Source organism: Gambusia affinis, linkage group LG06 (genome assembly GCF_019740435.1).
Source record: "Gambusia affinis linkage group LG06, SWU_Gaff_1.0, whole genome shotgun sequence".
NCBI classification, from domain to species: domain Eukaryota; kingdom Metazoa; phylum Chordata; class Actinopteri; order Cyprinodontiformes; family Poeciliidae; genus Gambusia; species Gambusia affinis.
Genome location: NC_057873.1, coordinates 4,911,168 through 4,934,428, shown reverse-complemented (window position 1 = coordinate 4,934,428; position 23,261 = coordinate 4,911,168). Strand labels below are relative to the sequence as shown.

The window sequence follows — 23,261 nt, the reverse complement described above, 5'->3', positions numbered from 1 at the left end:
ACTGTTACACATGGGATGACTTTGACCCTTTCAAATGAAGCTTAACAAAAATTTCAAAATAAAAGCCTTGGGAATTTTTACATCATGTAATTGCTCTTTTTGGCTTTATGTGACTGGTTTATCCAAAGCACTCTTACACATTGGATTAGTGTGGGCATTTAATATGAAGCTTACTGCAAATTTCAAAATAAAAGCCTCAAAAAGCCCCTCTGGACAGTGCACATGGGCAGTACAGTGATATCATTCTGCATTATCTGTTTATCCGAGGTTGGGGAACTGCCTTGCGCAGCAAGCAGTTCATGCTGATAACCTTTTAAATAAGCTATTTTCTATTTTCAGACTTATTAGCCATGTTTAGTATACTTAATGGAGTAAGTAAATGACAGTAAACATTCTAATGATACCCACATGCTACTGAAAGTATTTATGCTTACATTAGCATATTTGCTCATTTAGCTAATACACTTGCTTTATCATACTGAATGTTGCATGTCAGCTTACTTAACATTCTTGTGATTCTCCACATGCTATTGATTACATTACGGCTTTCTTTAGCAAATTCTTAGCATCAGAAGACTGGGTCCAAAGTAACAAGGATTGGCAGGCCCCAGTTAAATTTCTTCAGGAATTTTCTAGTTATCGATTCGTTCTTCTGTTTCTTTGTTTCAAATATTTTAAAACCTGCCAAACTGGTGACGTGACCTTTCCTCTTTTATCCACAACAATTTCCTCTGGAACTGTTATAATTTTTTTCCTCACTCCACGCTGTTCTTTTTAAGCGGTTGCAAGATTCAGCTGAATAATTTTACTCAGGCTGTTAATCTAAAATTATGCGAGTGAGTTGCTAGGTAACCAAAGAGCGAGTGAGTTGCTAGGTAACCAAAGAGCGAGTGAGTTGCTAGGTAACCAAAGAGCGAGTGAGTTGCTAGGTAACCAAAGAGCGAGTGAGTTGCTAGGTAACCAAAGAGCGAGTGAGTTGCTAGGTAACCAAGCCTTATTGAGTTCCAAATATTATTAAGCAGTGTTAAACCCAGTGAGTTGACTAGGTAATAAAGCAAAAACAGATGAGTTGCTAGGTAATAAGAGTGAGTTGCTATTAGTTGAAAGAAAAAAGCGAGTGAGTTGCTAGGTAACCAAAATAGTGAGTTGCTAAAGTAACCAAATCGAGTGAGTTGCTAGGTAACCAAGTTGGTGAGTTGCTAGACTGCAACCAAGAAGCGTGAGTTGCTAGGTAACCAAGCAGTACTCAGGAATGAGTTGGCGAGTGAGTTGCTAGGTAACCAAAAGAAGCGCGAGTGAGTTGCTAGGTCACTGAATCTGTCCAATATGTATATAAGAAAAACAAACTGCACGGTTTTGATTATTTTTATTTATATTATATTTTTTACTGGAATCCAAAGGCACTAGTTAGATCTGTGCAAAAAGTAAAGGACGTGCAGAAGATTCAGTTACAGTACACCTATAATATCACATCAAAACATGAATAACACTGGTCACATTTCCTCTGTTAAACAATTTGCTTAAAATTTTACTCAGAAGTAAGATCTTTTATTATATTATCTACACATTCTTTTATCCAAATGCAAACATAAAACTGTTTGTTGCAATAGATTTTAATATTTTAGCTACATTTATGTGGTGTACTGAGCTAAAGATGGTAAAATGTGGTTGGATTTTCTTTTAAAATCCAACAAACTGGTCAAATTTTATCAACACTTTCAGATTCCGTTCATCAATCTGGAAGTGTTGATAAATTTGCCAAAAATCAAACACCTCTACTGAATTCTAAAGTAAACAAATGACTTGCTTATAGAATTTTGTATTTCAGTTGTGCTTTAGATGTCATCTAGACTAATTTACATTAAAAAGTCTCTGAAATTGAAATATTTAGAAAAAGCAGTTCAGCAAAAACTTAGATATTGTTAACTGTTAATATTTAATCCTGATGTGCTCTGGGGTATGCCTGCTTCTTGGTTGAAAATGCAGTCGTGAGTTTATCAAAGAGAAGCACTGAGCTCATCATACCTGAGACAACAGGAAGAAAGAAGACAAAAATAAAGTAACAAGGATTAAAAAAGAGCTGTATATAAAGCATATGTACATGTAGTATGTATTTAGTCGTTTTGATACTGTGTGCAACATACAAATGAGTCCTGAGAATCCAGGATTTAATCAGCTTATAAGATTTATGTCAACACTTTGCTTGTAAGCAGGCAGGGACACAAAGCTGATTTTAATTTCTTAAGCGTTGCAAAGATTCAGCTGAATAATTTTATATGTTAATCTAAAATTATGCATTTCTGATATAGAAATAACTTGGTTAAAAAGTTCACATTTGGCTTAAATTGTTATTTGCTTTTGAAAAGCAAAATTGAACTGATAATTAGAGCTGATAATCACACAGTTTGCTGTACTTCTAAGCCTTATTCTTTCCAAATATTATTAACAGTGTTAAACCCAGTCTGACTGGTAATAAAGCAAAAAACAGATGAAGACATAGAATAATTTGGAGTCTTTTACGTTGAAAAAAAGGACACAAATGCACAAAAATATAACATATAAAGACAAATCTATAAAATGTGACCTTAGTTGGTGAAGTTTCAGACTGTTTTCCAATTGGTCTTACCCAGAAGTGGACCCAACCAGTACACAAAGCAGTACTCCAGGAATGAGTTCCCACTGCAGGGGAACTGCGTGGAAAAGGCCAGCGCCGGGTTGAACACGGCTCCGGTCACACCCCCGGCTAAAATACAAACACTCACTTATCAAGGAGAAATTATTAAATTATGCACCAATTTATTCAGAATATACAACCAGCAATATATGGAGGACCAAAACTGATATAATAAAAAATAAAAGCATAAATATATATTTTGTTTTTCCTTGTCCTTACACGTGTGTATGGAGGACCAAAACTGACAAAATAAAAAATATGCTTCTATTTTTTATTATGTCAGTTTTGGTCCTCCATAATACAGGGCCTGTATTGCTGATACTAATACTCATACTGATACCTTTTATTACTAAAACATTTAGTTGGGAGCTAAATATTTAATTGGAAAGCTAAATATTTAGTTTCCAAACTAAATATTAAATTTCCATACTAAGACATTTAATTTTCAAACAAAATACATATTTTTCAAGCAAAATATTTAGCTTAGATTGAAAACTAAATATTTAGCTCAGACTTAAACATTTAGTTAGGAACAAAATATTTAATTTGAAAGCTAAATATTTAGTTAGTTATTATGACAGGTTATGATAATTTTCCTACTCTTACTTGTGTAAGGTTTCTGGATACTCTGTCAGTAACTTAACTGGATGAAAAACAAGTTCTAACAAAAAATGTCACCAAACACAGACAAATACTTGCAGTTTTGATAAGTTTCATAAGTTTTTTATTGAAAAAATATTTTTTTACTTGATTTTGTTATTTTTTGATACTTATATGAATTATTGTAATATTCATCCTTAAAATACCAAATTTTCATCTGTCTGATTATGTAATTTGTGAATATTAAATGAGTGATAATTTGATCAGTTACTCAGTATCTGAGGAGACTTTTTACTAAAGACTTTTACTCCTGAGTAATTTCTTGGACAGTTACCTTTTACTTTTACTTGAGTAAAAATATGTTGAGGTTCTACTCTTACCTCAGTACAATTTTTGGGTACTCTGCCCACCTTTGCACAAATCTGGAACTGTACAGTTAAGTACACAAAACTGGTATGTTCTATGCAGGATGGATCCTACCAAAATTTGCAAATATATAGAAGCATAGAAAATAATACATGGCTTGATAGTGTGATGGTGTATTAAAGCCGTTGTAGATAGAAAAAAGAGGAGTAAAAATCCAATAGAAAACTCTGACATTTTTAGATTCATCTAGGAAATTTCCTAGAAAAAAGGGAAAATTGTGAGTTTGAAGAGTTGAACATTGGCTTAAAAAAATCAGAAAAGTGTAGCTCAATCTCAGAATGTTTTGTGAAACAAAACTTGAAAGCTTCAAAAGTTTACAGTTTTGACTTTTGAAACTCAGAAATTTTTGGCATAAATTTAGTCTTATTTTTTATGTGCAATAACCCTAATACGCCATCATATGAATAATTAATTAAAATTTTTTTATTTATTTATTTACAACAGACAATAAAATGTAAAAACAGAACAAATAAAAATAAAACAAATGTCGATTGACATGCATTATTAGACAACGATAAGTATCTATGATTCCTGCCTCTCTCATACACATCAAAATCAATATCCCAAATATTGGATACAAAAAATAAAAACTTTCAGAACTTAGCTTATTATACATTATGATGAAAATTTATATGTATTTGTCGTTTCCAACAATATTAATTTAACATGATCACTACCATTTGATTTTCCATTTGATTTCCAATCCAATTTTTTAAATTACGTTTTTTTTTACTTCCTAATTTCTTCATTTTTTTAATATTCTGTATTTAGTAAGTTCATTTTTTATTCACTCATTTCATAATATCCAATATTATTTATTTATTTATTTATCCTATTGTACTTTCATTTATTTTCTCTTTGCATTCCCTTTCCCGTTTTTTCCTTTGTCCAATTATTTACATACTTCTTTTTTCATGTTTTTTTAATTTTTATTTGACAACCTCTTTGTTAAATAACCATTTGTACCTTCAGTTATATTGTTACTTAATAGGGAGGTAATATATTGTTTAGCAGTTTAATTACCTTGATATACACTCCATCTCTCTTACCGCTAGATGTCACTACCTCCCAAATCTTTAATCTGCATAATTCGCGTCAGTCATGGACTATTATATTGTCTATGGTCAAAGTTCTAACTAATCTTAATATTACTTTATTTATTTCTAGTTTTATTGGTGTGAAAAAAAACATTCGGCTTGTAATTAATGCAATTAATATTCTAATCAATATATGTTTCATTAATTGTGTAATTGTTAAGTCATATTTTCACTCAAGTTGAGCGCTAAAATAAATGAAGTTTTATATTTTTTCTTCATTTTCATTTTGTAAGGATATGTTGTAGTAGTGTAGGAGTTTCCAGAGAAAGAAGAATTTTACCGTCTTTGAACCAGTTGAATTTTTTTTACACAATTCAATTCAAAAGTTACACCTGAACGCAACGCTATCCATTCTAATCTGTGATAGAACTAAAGTTTCGGACATTTCGTCATCGACTTTGAACGTAACACCTCTGAATCTTTACCGGCAAACTTGGATCCGCCCCGAGTTTAGAACAAACGTCTGTATTAGCCAATCAGAAGCTCGAGTGTCTCCTGATTGACCAATAACATTCTTGGAATCACGTCAGTGTAGGCGGGTCTTTTTTTGCAGCAGGCTTCGCTAACAATAGCCTGGGCTCGGCAAGTTTTATCGTTAAAAAGGAGCAACCAGGAGGGCGACAGAGCTCCGCAGGTCTGAATCGACAAATAGGGAGACAGAGACGGGGGGGAACAGAGTTTGTTGGATACATGAGACGGTGTAATACGGTGACGGAAAATTACAAAAAAATCATTCAGGGATTTATATTTGCTGACAGACCAAGTGGTGAGTGATCTTTTTCTACTTTATACCTTACCGTTAGATTAGCCGTTGGTGCGGATTCCCTGCCACGGGCGCGTGGTGCCCTGTGATTTAAGGGGCTAATTTCCCTGATAATAAGATGGGGTTATTGCTTACTACACCACACTGGGAGCACAACATCATCTTTTTGTTCATTATCTGCATCCCTGGCACCCTGCTGGTTCATGAACATCCACTTAGAGTGGACTTTCAGTCTGTCACGGTGAGGTTATACCAGCCGGAGGCGTGGGTGGTGTGATTATTTTTCTTTATATTACCGGGTTACCTCCCAGATCTCCACTTGGCTGAGTTTTACTGGAGAACTGGAGGCATGGCAGGCCGAGTTCAAATGAATGAATGAACTTTTCACTTCTTCATTGCGTATTTGTTATCTCCTGGTTTTATCAGAGAGTATTAATTAGTCCATGTGGTTTAAAAATGGGATCTCTTAAAACAGAGAATTTAATTGCACAGGCAAGTGTGTTTTACATACACTTCTTTTGAGAAAATACTCCAAAATAGACAATTAATCACTTTAAATATATCATAAATTATAGTGAGTTAACAAAAACAAATAAAGCAGATGGCCAAGGAATACTCAAAGGAATATTCTTTGAGTATTCCTTTTTTTAATTTTGCTATATTAAGACCACAAATTTCAGTGTATTTTATGTGATAGATACAATGTGGTGCATAACTGGGATTAAAGTAATATACAGTCTTAAACTTTTTTAATCTGATATATATTTTTTTTTAATTAGTAATTTTTTGGCATTGACAGCAGGAAGTGTTTTGGGTCATATTTCTATCAACAACTGATATTTTTGTCCATTCTTCTTCCTTGCAAACTTAGCCAGAATGGATGAGAGGCTCTGTGCAAAGCATTTTTTGAGTCTTGCCACAGATTTTCAGTTGAATGTTGGTTTGGACTTTGGCTAGATCATTCTAATTCATTGATTTGCTTTACTCTAAATTATTGATTTATGGTTCTAGCTGTATTTTTAGGGTCATTGTACTACTTTAAGGTGAATTTCTGCACCAGTTGCTGGTCTTCTGCAGCCTCTGGTTTTCCTCCAGGATTCAGCACTGTGTGTTCATCTTCCCAACTCTGAACAGCTCCCCTATCCCTATTAATGAAAACTATTCCCACAGCCTGATGGCACCACCCGTAGGTTGTTTAGTCCAGGGTGATAGTTTTCTGCCACACATTGTTTTGCTTGTACAAAAAGCTCAATTTTGGCCTCATCTGACAAGTAGACCTTCTTCCTGTTTGCTGGGTCCAAATGGGACTGCTTAATGGTTTCTTTGCCCAGTGACTTCCAGATTTGTACAATGGACAACCAATTGTTCTCTTGATATCAGATTCTCTCAAGAACAGCCATGTTGTTTTATTTTTGCAATTGTTTGATCATCTTTCCCTTTTCAGATTATTTCCAGAGTTTTATTAGTATTTCCAAGCCTGTGACATTGTCTTTTTGGGTCTTTGATGCTAGTTGATGATGCCTAAGGGTTCATTCACACCAGCCATGTTGAATCGGCTTTAATCAAATTGTAGTGCATTTGCCCAGATAGTCTGGTTTGTTTGTTAAAGTGTGAATGCGTAATTGAACTCAGATGCCGACCAAAAAAGCGAACTCTGGTCATTCTTACAAACTTTGGTCTCGGTTCGGTTGAAGTTAACTCTGCTTCGGTTCGAATGCAGATGTGAACACCAAGCGGACCAGAGGCAGCTCCAAAAGCAGAAAGTGGACTACAGCGCAGGGCATTCTGGGTAAATACAACTAAAACAAAGGTGCAATTTTAGCACTAGTGGGAGGAATGGCTTGTGACTTTTTAAAAAATCAAAAACAAAAGAGAAAGCATACAACCTCTAAAGTCCGACACTACTCCATTTTTGTTTACATTTTATAAAGAAGGAAGTTGTGCTCAACTTCCTTCAAATTCAGAGATTTTTGTGTTGTTTCCTTCAGTGGTTCTTGGCAAAGCACCACCGCAGGTGAGGAGGGGAGCAGGTTTTTCAAAATGTTTGGATTGTTTGACTGAACATTGTGAAAGAAAGCCATACCACCTGAAAATGCAAGAAATGTTGCCATTTCCAACCCCAATCAAACAGAATCTACTGGACTAACAGGTGTGAAAACACCTTGAGAAATTAAATTACTCTCAAGTGGACTCTATTTAATAATTAGATACTGGATTTTATTGACAGTTAACAGAGTAAAGAAGGGTTAGTTACAATTGCATTCCACATTTTACAATTTTTTTTCTTTGTGAAAGCCATAAAAGCCATGTATCCTTTGTCCTTCATTTTAGTTCTGAATCGCTTTTTGTTGGTCTATTGTGTAAATATTCCAATAAAATACATTGAAGTTTGTAGTTGAATTCTTTGGCAAGGCACTGTGTATCTGGAAAACTGCCCAGTTTAAAAGGTAATCAAACATTCCTGTAAAGCCAACGTGTTACTTTACCGTAACCTCATTGTGCTTTTGCACGGCCTGCTGTGTCTCTGATGGTAGAGAAGCCGTTCTCTAGGTTTCTAGGTTTTGTGCAACACTCTGCACAAGATGCACTCACGCTCTTCTTTCCACAGGGCTCAGCAGAATCCCTGTACATCCTCGCAAGTTAACTCTGTGGGTTTGGCCGCTCTGCTGCACATATATCTGCTGCGTCGCATTGATTGGAAACAAACCAGGACACTTTTGGCATTTTTATTAGATTTACAAGTTAGATCTGCTGTTGTTGCTGCTTCCTGACTTTAAAGTCAGCCAAAGCCTTTAGTCAGCTGACACATTTTCTCTGAGTCCATACTCACCAAGGCAGACGGTTCGCCTCAGCTGTTCTAGATTTAGGTTAAGAATTAACAATTTTAAGGAAAGATTCTGTCTTTTTGGGGGGTTGTTTTCTTTATAAACAACTAAGCTGTTAAACTAGTATTTCTGATTTTGCCAATGTGTTTTTAATATCTGTATGTGTTTTGCAAAAGGTTTCAGTCATTCCTCATTTCTTGATATTTTTGTAAGAGATCTGCAGACTTGTTGATGGTATTTTGAAGTTTTCCTTTGGGCTTTGCCTGGTTTATTGCTCATTTTCAGTTAAAGCCCTGAGCATGACAGCAGATTGTTCAATCTGTTCCTAAATAAACAGAAAAATGGGCCCAAGTGAAAATAAGTAAATCATATCTGAAAGTAATTTCTTTAGAAATGTAAAGGAAAATCCAGCAAAGACCTCATAGGACCTAAAACATTTTCTTCAGCTGTTATTTCTTTGGGAGTCAACATGTTGGTGCAAAAATCCTATTTTCTTTTATCTTTGGTAATTATCATGGATTAAACTATGATAGAACAAACCGTGTCTTTATGAGCAGCTGTCTGGAGATCCAGTTAAAAATAGCTCATTTCTGAAAGTCACAACTGATTCATCTCTTAAACTTTTGAGCATTTCTATGGCTGAATGATTCAAAGGTCAGAAATTTGCAACTATGTTGTTAAGTGAGTACATACTCCAAAAATAACACTGTTCCAGCTCTTAAAAGGAGTTTCTTTTATTGTAAACTTTTGTGTTCTTCTTATTTTTGGACTTTATAACAGCATAAACATCTGAAGATATTCTTTGCATGCTAGTTGTTTGACACCACTTGCACCCACTGGATAACATGTAAGTGCTTCTGGAAGTGACAGTTAAAGGGTTTATAGAAAGGGTAAAGGAAAGTTCATCGTTCTACACTTCCTTCAATCCCAGGAATTTTGGTAGTGATGCACTAATCAATCAGCCAGTTATCAAAATTTCCAGTTGCTGATGCATTTTCTGCCTATAAATGCTTAAACATACATGATGTTCCATGAATCACTTTCCTTGAAGCTTAGTAAAATCAGGACATATTCTCTGATGCTTAGGCAGTGACAATCAACATGTAAGACATCTGTGAATCATGGAAATGGACAGTAGCTAGCTATCATATTATCTTCATGCAGGTGACAACAGCGTTACTTTCAGAACATTCTTCTAAGTAAGCTCACCAGTGATGTGATGAATTACCTAAAAGATGCTGAAAGCCTCAAAACACTCAACGTCATCCATCATGGAACAAATTGACAGAGTTGAGTCATCTCTCCTTCCCATTGCTCACCAGTTGTTGCCTGTAAATGCCATCAATTTAAACCATTTATGCCTTTCTTGTTCATTATGGTCCAGCAGTTGCTTTGCAGCTTTGGTATTTGCTGATAACAGTCAACAGAGTCACTCCTATGATGCAACTAGTAGATCCACCACTTAGTCAATCAGTGACCGACAGTTTTCAGACGTTGTTTTCAGTTCGACGTCACTCACTTGGAAAGAAACAAAGTAGGAACTAAACAAGGGGCTGGTACCACACAACCATTACCAATGGAAAACCCTTATTCCCAAGTAAAACTGCGTAGAACCAGGCTGAGTGAAAAATTTTCAATTTGTTCAAACATGAGTGGACCATCTTTACTCAAACTGGAGTCTAGGAGTGTTTTCACTCCTGGTAGATTCGGTTTGATTCGAGGCCAAAATTACATTTGTTACATTTTCATCTGGTTCGGTTCTCTTTCTCACTGCGCTGTGTCAAATGATCCAAACCCTTTGAAAAAACTGTTCACCTCCTAACCTGTGGTGGCACTGCAACAAGAACCACTGAAGAAATGAACAACATGAAAACCTCCAAAGAAGACATTGAGTGCAACTTCTTCCTTTATGAAATGTAAACAAAAATGAAGCAGCATCAGATTTGAGCAATTGTAGGATTTATCTTTTGTCCATTTCTCTTGCTCGCGCTATTAGTTAGTTTGTTTTGGTTGTATTTACCCAGAATGCCCTGTGCACTTCCTGCTTTGGAGCGGTTTCCGGTCCACTTGGTGTTCACATATGAACTGCACCAGAGTTCTTTTAAACCAAACCGAATCCTAGGTTTTTTATATGAACCACTGTTCTTTATTTTGAAAGCTTGATTACCCTTTCACAATTCCCCAGTCGAGCTGAACTTTTTAAGCAAGCAGACTGAAGTTCGATTAAAACGGCTCAAGCAGGGCTGATGTGAATGAATCTAAAATGATTCCAATCTAAAATTAACTTTTCAAATCACACAGTAAATGGAAAAAGTTGGACAAAACTCCTCGACAATAGCATCTACTTTGATTGAACTTTTTTTCTCATACAATCTTTTCATTCCATTCTTACTTAATAAACAATGTAAAAGTTATTGCTTTTGTCTGCATTTGAGGCTGGAGTCAAATGTTTTTAGAACCTGGATAATTTTTATTGTAGAACCCTATAACTGAAAGATGGTGCAGTATAGCAATACACGCTTCAGACCGATAATCTGTACATGTAACCAGTGCTGGTTATCCTGCAGCTCCTATCAGCTCTACAGTCTCTTCAAACAAGCGAACATCAAGGACAAAACCTCTAAAACCCACCAATGAGAGAATCCGTACTTCAGGAACATGCTAGCCAGAGCATTGGGTTATGGCTTAGGGCTGATAGCGGCCCAGTTGTTGCCATGGATATCTGGGTGTGGTGAAAGGAGTGTTTTATTGTCCCATGTGAGGCATGAGGCCATACAGTTGTCGCTCTGACACCACGGCAACATGAGGGAGGGCTTAACGACCCATTTGTCTCCTGCTGCTGTGACTTGGTGTCTCCAGGAGACAGCAGACTGTTGTCAGAGCTTGTATGTGTTAGCACTTCACGTTTCGGCTGCATCTCACCTGTCATTGAAGATATTTTTAACAGTTTGGAGCCTAACTAGCCGCTTATTGCATGGTATGAAACAGAATTTTGTTCAGTTCCTGGTATTTATAATCTCCTAATCTCTCAAGATGCTGGAAGGCAGGTTTGTTGCTGCTGCTGCTGCTGAGCGAAAGGAGAATGGTTATCATCTGTTTCCAGTCTTGTGATATATTTTTTTCTCCCCCCAAATGCCAAGAGAGAGCCACAAAAATGGTGAACAAGCATATTCCGCTGCATGTGTAGCTATTCTTTTACATGCAGTCTGTTTTATATTACTCATCAGCTTGCTCTGGTTTTAAAGATGAACATTTCAAAACATAATTAGACTTTAAGTGCAGAATCATTTCCACAACCAATACTGACACAACGCTGTAATTACCATTGATATTTCCTTCTGCTGCACTCACTCTCAGACCAACATAAATAGCAGGATTGGCTGTGGAGCAGCAAAAAGCCAGCCAGCAGCTGAATAATACATAGACTGTCTGCTTGGAAGGCTGCTGGGCCTTCTGAGCACGGCGTCTAGACCAACCCCAGCACCAAACTACAAGCTTTCTGCTCAGTTTCCCCCCATGAAGCCGGTGGACCACATCAGTTCAGGTGAACGTTTTGATCCGGGATCAGTTCTTTTTCCCCACTTGAAGTAAATCCACTGCACTGATAAGAAAGCAGATAAACAGTCAGGTTGGGGTGGGTATGTAAGTTGGAAACAAATGGTTTGATTCTGCGGTGGGCGTGTTTTTCACGCTGATACTTTCTGCGTGAAAAGGATAACTTTAGTTCAGTTTCATTAAACTGAAATTAGATGGAGGCCCTTTATCTGTTAACTAGAGGAGCACCATATGATCTCGTTTACAGTACCAGTGGATTTCTTGACACCACCAAAAAAAATTATGTTGCTAAAAACCAAAACACTGCTAGGCATTAACTTTGATGGAGATTTTCCATGTGACAGATGAAAAAAAGTGAAAATAGTTACTGATCAATAGGAAGTTGCTTTTTACAGCTATTTTCGTCTTAAATATATTTTGGTGTTGAAAAAAATATACAAGATTGTTCTTGTTAAACAAGATTTTTAGTTTTTTTACTTTTATTTACACCTGGTAGCTGATTCCAGACAGTGTTTTTTTTATTGGCCAAAATTGGCTTACATTTATTTATTTAATGTTTTCTGACACACTAAACATATTGTGATTCTTGTATACATTTATATATAAATACATTTGTTAAGAACAGTAATTAAAAAAAATGTTTTGAAATTACATATTTGGCCAAATCCATAAAAAAAAACAGGAAATGTGGAATATTGACTGTAATATTATTTCTGAGGTATTTAAAAAATATATATCATTATATAATTCTTTGGATATATCGCCACCCTTCGCTGGAACTATTGATTATTTTAGCAATTGAGCATTGTATCAATTAAAAGAATTAAAAAATTGGCACATTTTGCAGATTTTTTTATTTAACCACTTAGGTTTATTTAATAAAGTATTAAAAATACATAAAAAGATGCAGTAAAAAAATTATTAAATACCTTTTTTGAATAGAAAAATAATGTTTCATTTGTAGCAAAGGATCCGCCTGCAGCTAAATAAATACTTCTATTTATTTAGAAACTTTCTGCTTGACTTAACATTATTACAGTGTATGACTGATCTGTTGATTATTTTTCTATTAACTGATTAATAATTAGACAGCAAAAGGAGATTTTATTTAATTTTTTGCATAATTTGAACCAGGTGAACTAAAACTATGACAATTGAGTTTTGGGTAAAACATATTTACAGACAAAGCTGTTTTCTTCTTAACCTCAGATGTGAAATGGCTATTTTTTTGTACAATTTTGGCTTGATTACTGCTTTGTCTGTGTTATTCAGCCTTGTTGGCATCACAGAGCTAGACCAGTATTTAATAATTTAGATTTTTAAGATGGTGGAGTCGTCTGCCTGAGTTTCTGTTTTACCAGAATTCCTGTTGCTTTTCTGTCAATTTCAGAACAATTTTTGTCTAATTTGGCATTTTTAAACAGAAGCTGTTGGATGAGATAAATGATTAGGAATGCAGAGCCGAGGCATAAAGAGGGTTTAGCATTTTGTCACGTCTTCCTTCGATCAGCCAGCTGTTTAAAGCTGAATTTTTCAGTGCTGATGTATCGCGTTCACACCCTGCTGCCTTGCATCCCTCACAGATGTGCTGTAATTATTTTTTTTCTGCTTTGTGCATTTCATCATCATCACATGACTTCATACTGTAAATGTTTTTTGTTTTTTTTGTGGGATAATGTAATCTGCAGAAAGAGCAACACGACTCTGTCCAGAGAAAACCACAGATTAGCCAATTAAAGCACACAAGGTGAATGAGTTCATACCGAATCTGTGTATTAATCTATTAATCTAAATTCATGACTCCCACTGCTGTAAAGACAGCGGTTCATTTCAAGAGTTCATCCAGTCTGTTATTGACTGCACACATTATTTTCAGCCAGTGTAATAATTATTGTTATTGATGTGTTTAAAGGCAATCAGATTAGAGGGTTCAGTTGCACTTAAGCTAATAAAAAATTTGGAAATTTTCATACCAACAGGTTGTATGTCAGTTGCTAATAGGTTGGAGTTTTACATGTTTGTTAAAGTAAAGCTCATCTAGATTCTTTTAAAAATATGTCTCATTGCAGTTTAGAACTATAAATACTGCCAGGAAGTGATGGTGAGGATAAAGCCGAGGACCCAGGAGGTTGAGTGGTGATGATGGTTTAATGATGAAAAAAGGACAAAAATCCAGGCAGCACAGAGGAGCAAAGGCTAGGAGCTAGTCTCTGGTAGCAACTGGTAAACAGTAATCAACCGACAGCAGACACGAGACAACTTGAGAGCTTAGACAAGGACCTGACAGAGAACAAGAAACATGGGGAGTAATAAAAGGAACTAGACACAACTGGGATCAATCAAGGTTAGACAGGACAATACAGAAACTCAACTGACACATAAACCTAAATAAACACACAGAAAAACTCAAATCCTTACAAATAGCCTGAAAGCCCATAAATAAGATTCATCTGACTTTATTTTAAACGCCTCCCTGATAGTTTAACATTGAGTCTTCCTCCATCAGTAATAGCATCTACAATGAAGAGTGGTGAGAGCTTACAAAAGATCCAGTCAAGCTGAAAACCATACTATTCCTAATTTCTCATAGTAATGTTTTTGTAATAAAGAAATACAAACCGGACCCTCTGTGTGTTTCTGGTTTGACAGTAAATTCAACACACAAGGGATATGCGCAAACAACAGCGATGGACGACCGGGAGCTAATTTTTACTTTGAAAAACAATCTGATGTGACACCAGAAAAAAACTATTGTGATGAAAGGAGTTAGTTACAGACCCTTCAATTGATTAAAAATTTTCCTTAAGTTTCACCACTACTTAAATAGTTTTAACTCAGAAGCCAGCCGGTTGATGAATGGTCGTACTTCGTCATCCACTACAGGGCTGAAACTGATGGTGATGAAACAGAAACCTGTCCTTTGAACAAGGACATTCCCCAGATCCTGACGAGGTCAACATGTAGCTGCCTGTTGTAGTGCCTGGGTGGTGAGGATGCAGGAAAGACAACCTTTTGCTTTGACTCTTAAGGAGCTTTTCAGATCTGCCACGGTCCAGTCACTTTCAGCCGGGTCGTTCAGGTCATGGGTGGTGTAGCGCAGTCTTAATCCAGTCTGATGGAACCCTATAAAGCTTCTGGATTTATTACTACCTCTCCAGACCCGGTTACTACAGCCACAGTTCACTTGGCCAGAACCGCGGTTCTTCCAACAGTTTCAGCCCACTAAATCTGATTCTAATCAGCTGCTTTTCTTTTTACACTCTGGGAGATCAGTCTGTGTCTCTGGTCAGATTCCCACACTTGTTCCTGGCTCGCGTCCAATCAGGAGACTCCTCAGCTCACAAAACTGGCTTCTGCCTGCCTGTCTGTCTGTCTGTCTGTCTGTAAAACGTAATGCAGGTTACAGTCAGACAGTTTTTTTCTAAAACCAGTTTTACAGCAATGTGCACAGTCACTTAACCCTTTCTAATTATCTGAAGGTGCTATAAAAGTACTTTTACCAGCAGATTGCTCTTTGTTACTGGTGCTGATATGATCCAACCTTTGGTCATAACTTGGAGCAGAACCAGTGCTTTCTTCCCAGTGACTGTAGATTCTGGGGAGTGGTGGTCTTGGGTTTGGAGCAGCACGTTGTCTCTTACATTGTTAGTTCAGCTTTCTGTTGATTCAGAACATTAAGTTAAACCAGTTAAATAGATTACATTATGATGCTGTCTGTTTTTATCAACGTAAATGTTGCTTCGACCGGCCGATCAGCAGATTGATGGAAACATAAAGTGGATGGAGCCGTAAAGTTTGGGTGCAGGTTCGGCTTTGTCAAGCAGAATAATGGTGTGTGTCAGATTTACTCTCACTGGTTGTTTTCTGGATTTCACAGAGGGGGAGTTCCAGCACTGCGTATTCTGATATTTTCAAATACCAACATCATGATATCACTCGTACAGATACCACCCAGCACAAACCTTTCCAACTATCCCAACACTGCAAGGCAGATGGTCTCTTCCTCTTTCCCATTTTTCTCCTCCTTTATTTTGTTTTCTTTTCACATCCTCTTCTCTTCTCTGCTTTTTCTTTCCGTACATTTCCCCCTATCAATGCTCTCTGTGTATTCCTGCTGCTTTTTAACAATAACTTCTGTCTATTTGTTATTGAAATGTCTCTCTTCACTTCTTAAGGTTGACTTGTTTTTGTCTTGTATTTGTTTTTTCTGTGCGTAAAGGAACTGTATAAATACTCCATATCACATTGAAACATGAGACGTCTCTTTTTCTGATTATTCTCCTCTTAATGATCAAATACGTGAGGTTTATTACCAGTCGATCCAATACAGGAAAACAGCTGAGTTGACTTAAAATGTTTCTTTTTTAAATTAATTTAATAACTCTGCACTAGTACAGCACACTTAAATATACCAACAGCTTCACCAGCTTGGTCAAACATGTAAAAACAACACAACTTTAATTTCTTTAATCAATCAAGTTTATTTGTGTAGCGCATTTAATCAGTTCAAAGTGCTTTTCATCATAAAAACAAAAAGAAATCAGAAACATATTTGTTACTATTTGTTAATACTACTTATGGTTATATGATTTCATTTATTAATTTTTAACACCTTGGATGGAGTAGCTTGTCAACAAATAATCAATTTCCTTTTGGGGGTCAATAAATTATTCTATATAGTCGGTAGATGTGAAAACCAGTAACAGACATTACATTTTGTGAAGTGCTGTTATTAAAATCATCACTAAACATTAAATATGTTGGATAATGTCCCATTTATTATAGTTCAAAAGCAACATTAAGCAGGTGGGTTTTAGTCTTTATTTAAAGATTAACAATTAGGAGTATAACATCAAATATAAAATAAATAAACTGAAACTGACAAACAGGTTTATCATCTTGGTCAAACTTGTAAAAAATAAACTGCAACAAATCTGTCAAATGGTTCATAAAGTGAAATTAGGAGTCCTAAATACAATTTAAAATAAAAAATAAAGTATGATGCTGCTCAGAGCACAAAGCGAAGAATTAGACTGAATAGAACTGGCCCTATGGGTCCGTCTATAATTTTTTAAAGTATCGGGATCAATACAGATATTCATATCGGATTGGTGCGTCTCTGTAATGCTGGAGAAATTTTCTAATTCTTTCATAAAAAGTTTTTAGAAATAATTGTTTTGAATGGGTGAAATCAATTTTTAATTAAATTGTGACATAAAGATTCCCACCCGTAGTGACAACTCCACTTCCTCCTTTCTATCTGAGATTTTTCTTCTTCTCTGCTCTGTCGCTGTCGGAGGAGGATCCGTCCTCCTTCTGTTGTCTTCCCTTAAGGGGATGCTTCATGCTGAGTTCTCAGCTCAGCTTTAACAAAACGTCATCGACACCTTTCTCCCTTTAAGCACTTTTAAATATGACCAGCCAAGAATGTCAGCTTAACCTCTGCATGACCCTGTTAGTGTTTTATTACACCATGACCCATGAAGCCATGAAACAAACGACAATATGGATATAATAGACTAAGATAACTGTGTATTTGCAAAATGCCATTTTAATACAGGGTGTTAGCAGTCAGGTTGAGTTGCATGTTACTCATGTCATCCAAGTACCTTTTCCAACCAGAAGAGACAATATTCCACAGTAAAACATTCATTTATGACTTTATAAACACCACCTCATTTTGCTTTTGCCGCTATTGGGACATACGTTTAGAAAGCCGGGCAGATGGAGGTTTCAGTCAAGGTAATGAACATTGCCTGTAGAGGCTAAGCCAAATGCTTGAAGCCCCTGAGGTGGTACACCGGGGTAAAGTTGACACGCCAATCAGTTTCTTTCTTTGTCACCATATCCTTTATTATGTTGCGGTCAAAACTGGTTTCCCCCTCTCGGGTGGAACACACCTGCCTTCATTAACACCAGGTACTACTTAAATAGACACCTGACAAATCATGTGACCCGAACATTTATAATACAGAAATTCATAATCTGCTCCTACACACCGGCCCCTAATTGTTATGGCAGGCAGACACAACAATTATACAACCAACACAGGAGCAAATTAATACATATCCATTGATTTACACCCCCTGTATCAAACAAAGTTTGGTAATAGGTCTTTCAATAATATTGTTCTTTGTCTGCAGTTTTACAGATCGCACCATGCCCTTTTTATCAGAGAAAACCGATATTACTTTAGCAAGAGGCCAGGAGCCACGTGGGGCAGATGAATCCATGATGACAACGACATCTCCAGATTTCAAATTTTGTTTCTGTTGATCTAGTACTTGCTCGGCATAACCCTTTTCAATAACATCCTGAAGGCAACTTGAATATTCCTTTTGAAGTTGAGGGTCATTTACAAACCTTCTTAATCCAAGTATCCTCTGCTTGGCTACAGAATAGCTATTTGGTAGCATAGCATCTGTGTTCCTAAAGGGCAGTTTCAGACAATATCTCTTATCCTGTAAAGTTAAAGAGGATTCCATGATTTCCATAAAACGAATGTCTTCTCTTGACATTTCAGTTTCTCTAAGGTTTTCTCATTGAAGTCATGGTCATACTGTTTGTTGAGCAGGAACTCCAAGTTAGATACAGAAATCTTGTTTACTAGAGCAGAACATGGCTTCACTTCAGTACTGCTGTTATTTCCATCTTCATTCAATAGACCATTAATCACCCAGCCCAACACTGTCCTTGTAGCATATGGGCCATCTCCACAGTGTTGACCACTTCCCAAGGCTCTAGCATCTTGGGAGCGTTGGTTCCTATCAACAAGTCAACATTGGCTTTTATGGTGGGGATTTGAACCTTTGACAAATAAGGCCATCTTTCTATTTCTGCAGCAGTAACAATATTATCTGAAGTAACTGGCATTTGCTTCTGCGTAAGAACTTCTGGCAGAGGATAAAAGTTGTTTCCATTCAACCCTGATACCTCTATGCCAGACAATGAATAAGCAGTAACAACCTTTTCCTGCCCCATTGTTTTTAAGAGAAATTTAGTCCTTTTCCCTGTGATGTTTAATCTTTGCATAAGATGTTCTGAACAAAATGTAGCCGTACTACCAGGATCTAAAAAAGCGTATGTCTGTATGACATCCACTCCTTTGGTAGATTTTACTTGTACTGGAATAATGGACAGAATACAGCGACTCTTTCCGGCCCCTGTATGTCCACATGTCTGAGGAAGAGTTGATGGTTTAAGTCCGGTTGGCTCTTTTATTGGTTCAGGCTCAGAATTTGCCTTTGGAATATGCAACACAGTTGGGTGTCGTTGATCACAAATTTCACAGATTAAACGTTTATTACAATCTCTGCTGATGTGACCAGTACACAAGCATCCAAAACAAATCCCTTTGTCCTTCAACAGACAGATTTTCTCTCTGTGTTTCTTGTTTTTAAACTGTTGGCATTTATCGATAAGGTGAGCACCTGAACAACAATGACAGTATGGCCTTTGTATCTTTGATCCATTTTCAGAGTAATCCACTGATGTTGCTGTGGTAGCAAAACTACTCTCTTTACTTCTGATTCTTGACTGTAGCTTGAAGCTGCTGGAAGACCTCTGGCCAGCTGTATGTTGAGGTGCATACACTTCAATATCACCAAAAATTGGATCAGACAAGATCCTCACATGTTTCTCCAGAAATACAACCAGATCAATAAAATGAGCTCTGTGGTCGTATGACTCCCAAATATCATGAGCAACACCCCTCCATCTCTCTCTGAGTTTGTATGGCAGCTTAGAAATGACCATTTTCATATTACTTGGCATATCCAACTCCTGCATATATTGAAGTTCTTCCATCACATTGCAACATCCTCGTAGAAACAAAGCATAAGCTTGTAGAGCTTTAACATCCTCTGATTTTATTGATGGCCAGTTCAGAGCTTTGTTTATATAAGCAGTTACTATTTTGTATTCATTTCCAAAATGTTCCTGCAGAAGACCCTTTGCTACAATGTAGCCACGTTCAATATCCATATGCTGGCAGCTGCGGACCAGTTCCTTAGGCTGTCCTGAAGTGAACTGCTCCAAATAATACAGACAGTCAGCTTTACTGGCTTTCTTTTCCACTCCTTGTTCAAACGCTTTAATGAAAGCTTTATATTGCAATGGATCTCCTTCAAACACAGGAATGTGTCGTGGTGGTAAAGACAATAGACGCTGTTGATGCACAAGTGCATCAATTATTTCATTTTGCTTACACATAATAGTGACAACATCTCCATTTTGAACTTGATCAGTTTGATGATTTATCCTTTGTCTGGTTTGATTTCCACAAGCAGTTGTTGCATCATGTTGCAAATCATATGAATTTTCTAAGTCCATTTGATCATGTGCATCAAAATACTGCTTGCTCATAGAACTTTTCTTTTCAGTCTGTTTTGGTCGCACATCCATTGCTTGCAGTTTGGTTTGTGTTGATACTGCATTTCTTTGCTGCATTACTTTACATACTGTGGGATAATAATCCTTTGCCATGACATTAAGAGTTTTATCTGATGTCAGTTTCCTTTTTTCCTTTTCAAAATAAGAGTTCATTCCGTCAGTTAGTGCACGGGAAAAACATTGTTCATCAGAAGCCTGCAGAACTGCCAACTTTGCAGTAGACGCAGCTAGCTCAGTTTCCAACTCAAGCTGTTCCCTTTTCCTTTTTATCAGTTGCTCCTGTTCCTCCAGTGCTTGACGTTCCTTCAAAACAGCCATTCTTGCAACCAGTGCAGCTCGCTCTGCTGCAGCTTTTATTTGTGCAGAGGAAGTTGTACTTGACCGATTGCTGGTAACACTTTTGTTGTAATGTTTACTCACATTGGAAACACTATCATTAGGCTTAATACTATCATCATCATGATTAATATCAACACCATTAAGTAAATGATCAGCATTTTCATTTTCATCGTTTTCTTTTGATTTAACCCACCTTTTCACATTTTCAGCAAATTCATCAGTAAACAACATTTTTGCTTTAAACCATATTTCATGTTTTTCTTTCTCCTCAACCGGCAATAAATTCATTAATGAATCATGCATGCATCTTATTTCAACACACAAGTCAATGTACCCATCAAGAGACATTTGAACTTCTGAAACCAAACCATTTTGCATCAACTCTTGTATTTTTTTCTTTAAACTGCTAGCTTTATTTAGCTTAGCCTTTCTACCAGCTTGCAATCGATCTAACCGATCAGCAATTGCTTTAGCAGAAAGTTTAACCACTCGTTTACCCGTTTGTGTGTCACAACTGCTAGTCAGAAAGTCCTGTTTGTCAGCAGTAGATGGCGCACTAGCACCCGCTGGTAAATCCACGTCCGCTACGCAATCCTCCATAATAAAAGTCCGTCAGTCAATAGATCGCAACCAGTTAATTGATACAAAGTTAATTGTTCCTCCACTTCAGCAACCAATGCATTGGATTTACGCCATTATGTGTGCACACGTTTAGATTTAGATTCAGATGGCCATCTCGCTAATTGTAGCGCTACACATACCTATTCGATGCGTACATTTCAAATCCAGCAACAAGGAAATCCAGGTGTCCTCCTGAACGCCGATCCTGTCCGACGTCACCCCAGGCTGCAGATGAGCTAATGCCAATCAGCTGACGCTCCGTTCCCAACACACAGGCTCCGGCTGCGTCCCTCATCGTAGGCAAACGCCATCCAAAGTTCCTTTCTTACAATCTTTCCTTGTGATACCCAGTTTTGACTTGACTGTAGAGGCTAAGCCAAATGCTTGAAGCCCCTGAGGTGGTACACCGGGGTAAAGTTGACACGCCAATCAGTTTCTTTCTTTGTCACCATATCCTTTATTATGTTGCGGTCAAAACTGGTTTCCCCCTCTCGGGTGGAACACACCTGCCTTCATTAACACCAGGTACTACTTAAATAGACACCTGACAAATCATGTGACCCGAACATTTATAATACAGAAATTCATAATCTGCTCCTACATTGCCCATTGTGATCGATTTGGGGGGGAGGAGAAAGTTTGACAAAATCTTGTTGCCATGGTTACGCATCGTAGCAATTGTCCAACAGTTAATCAAAAAAAAAAAAAGTGATGGCAACAATCATTTAATCTACACAGCAAACAAACCAGAGGGAATAATTGTTCAGGTAACACCTCAACCAGAAACATTATGACCCAAAAAATTAAAAAATGCCAACACTAGAGAATATGGTAACACTTTATTTAACGGGCTGTAAATAAGACTGTCGTAACACAGTCATAAACATGACATAACGCCTGACATGAACATGAGTAAGTCTTCATGAATATTTATGACTATTTGTCATAAAGTGTCATTCGGTATTTAAACTTTAACTTTAATAACACAAAGCTACATAATTTTTAAAGTTTAATCAGTAATACTTTTAAAACAAATTTATGTCAGATCCTGATTTCATGGTTAATGTCAAGTTGTCTAACAATGACATTTTGAATAATGTCAATTTTGTATTAAAAGTGTCATGATTTACCGAATGACAGTTTATGACAAGAGTCATAAATATTCATGAAGACGTACTCTTGTTCATGTCAGGTGATAAGTCATGTTTATGACAGCGTCATGACAGTCTTATTCACAACCCGTCAAATAAAGTGTTACCGAGAATATAGAAGTGAATAAGTTACCTTTTACATGCCAAAGCAGTTCCTTGCTGTTTCTTTTTTATAACCAGTAGAAAACAGCTATAGCACCAGATTTTTTTAGTTTTTTTTATTTTTAATACAAAGTTTGAATTGCAAAACAAAAGCAGCAACATTGCTAGCCTTACAGGTGGCAGCATATTGTGTGAGCCAGTGGTGATTAGACTTTAAAAACACCTTAATAAGCCATAATCTAAAGCTGCTAAAGCAACCTTCTGTCTGTCTGTGTTACCGTGTTTGTGTGTGTTTTCTCGCAGTAAGGTGTGAATGTGTGGACAGCTGCAGGGCCGCCACTCGACTCCTGCCCTTCTGTTGGCCCTCTTAAACATGCTCTGTACACACAAATGGTCTACAAGGCTTTGTTTGTTTGTTTATTTTGCTTTACCATTTGATGTTGGGTAGATCATCTTTTCTCCGTGACCTGCTGACCTACTCAACACGCCGACTTACTGTTGCTGTTTGTCTGGAAATCAGAGCGATTTAATGCATGTACAAACTGATGTAGCTGTACCTCAAAGGGCAGTGTATTTATGTTTTTAACTTGTGTCTGTGTTTGTTTGCAGGCTGCGGTTGAACCTGTCTGCTGAGGAGTGACTTGAACTCAACGTTATCAGGTAAGTTTAAAAGGAACCCATTATGCAAAATTTAAACATTCATTTTACTTCTATTTG

General features: G+C 36.8%; 1 protein-coding gene and 1 long non-coding RNA gene across 2 annotated transcripts in view; one reads left to right on the top strand and one right to left on the bottom strand.

Moving 5' to 3' along the window:
• Positions 1 to 1,975: 1,975 nt before the first annotated feature.
• LOC122833006 lies at positions 1,976 to 2,812 on the bottom strand. The gene is made up of 2 exons (XR_006370919.1): positions 2,627 to 2,812; positions 1,976 to 2,025 (listed from the first exon to the last, which is right to left on the bottom strand). It is a non-coding gene; the product is annotated as an uncharacterized LOC122833006 (long non-coding RNA).
• A 2,553-nt stretch (positions 2,813 to 5,365) lies between these two features.
• pak1 (p21 protein (Cdc42/Rac)-activated kinase 1) overlaps positions 5,366 to 23,261 on the top strand; it is a 63,233-nt gene continuing 45,337 nt past the window's right edge. The window contains exons 1-2 of the mRNA XM_044118677.1: positions 5,366 to 5,563; positions 23,154 to 23,204. The gene's annotated coding sequence lies outside the window, so the exon portion shown is untranslated. The remainder of the gene's footprint in view (positions 5,564 to 23,153; positions 23,205 to 23,261) is intronic.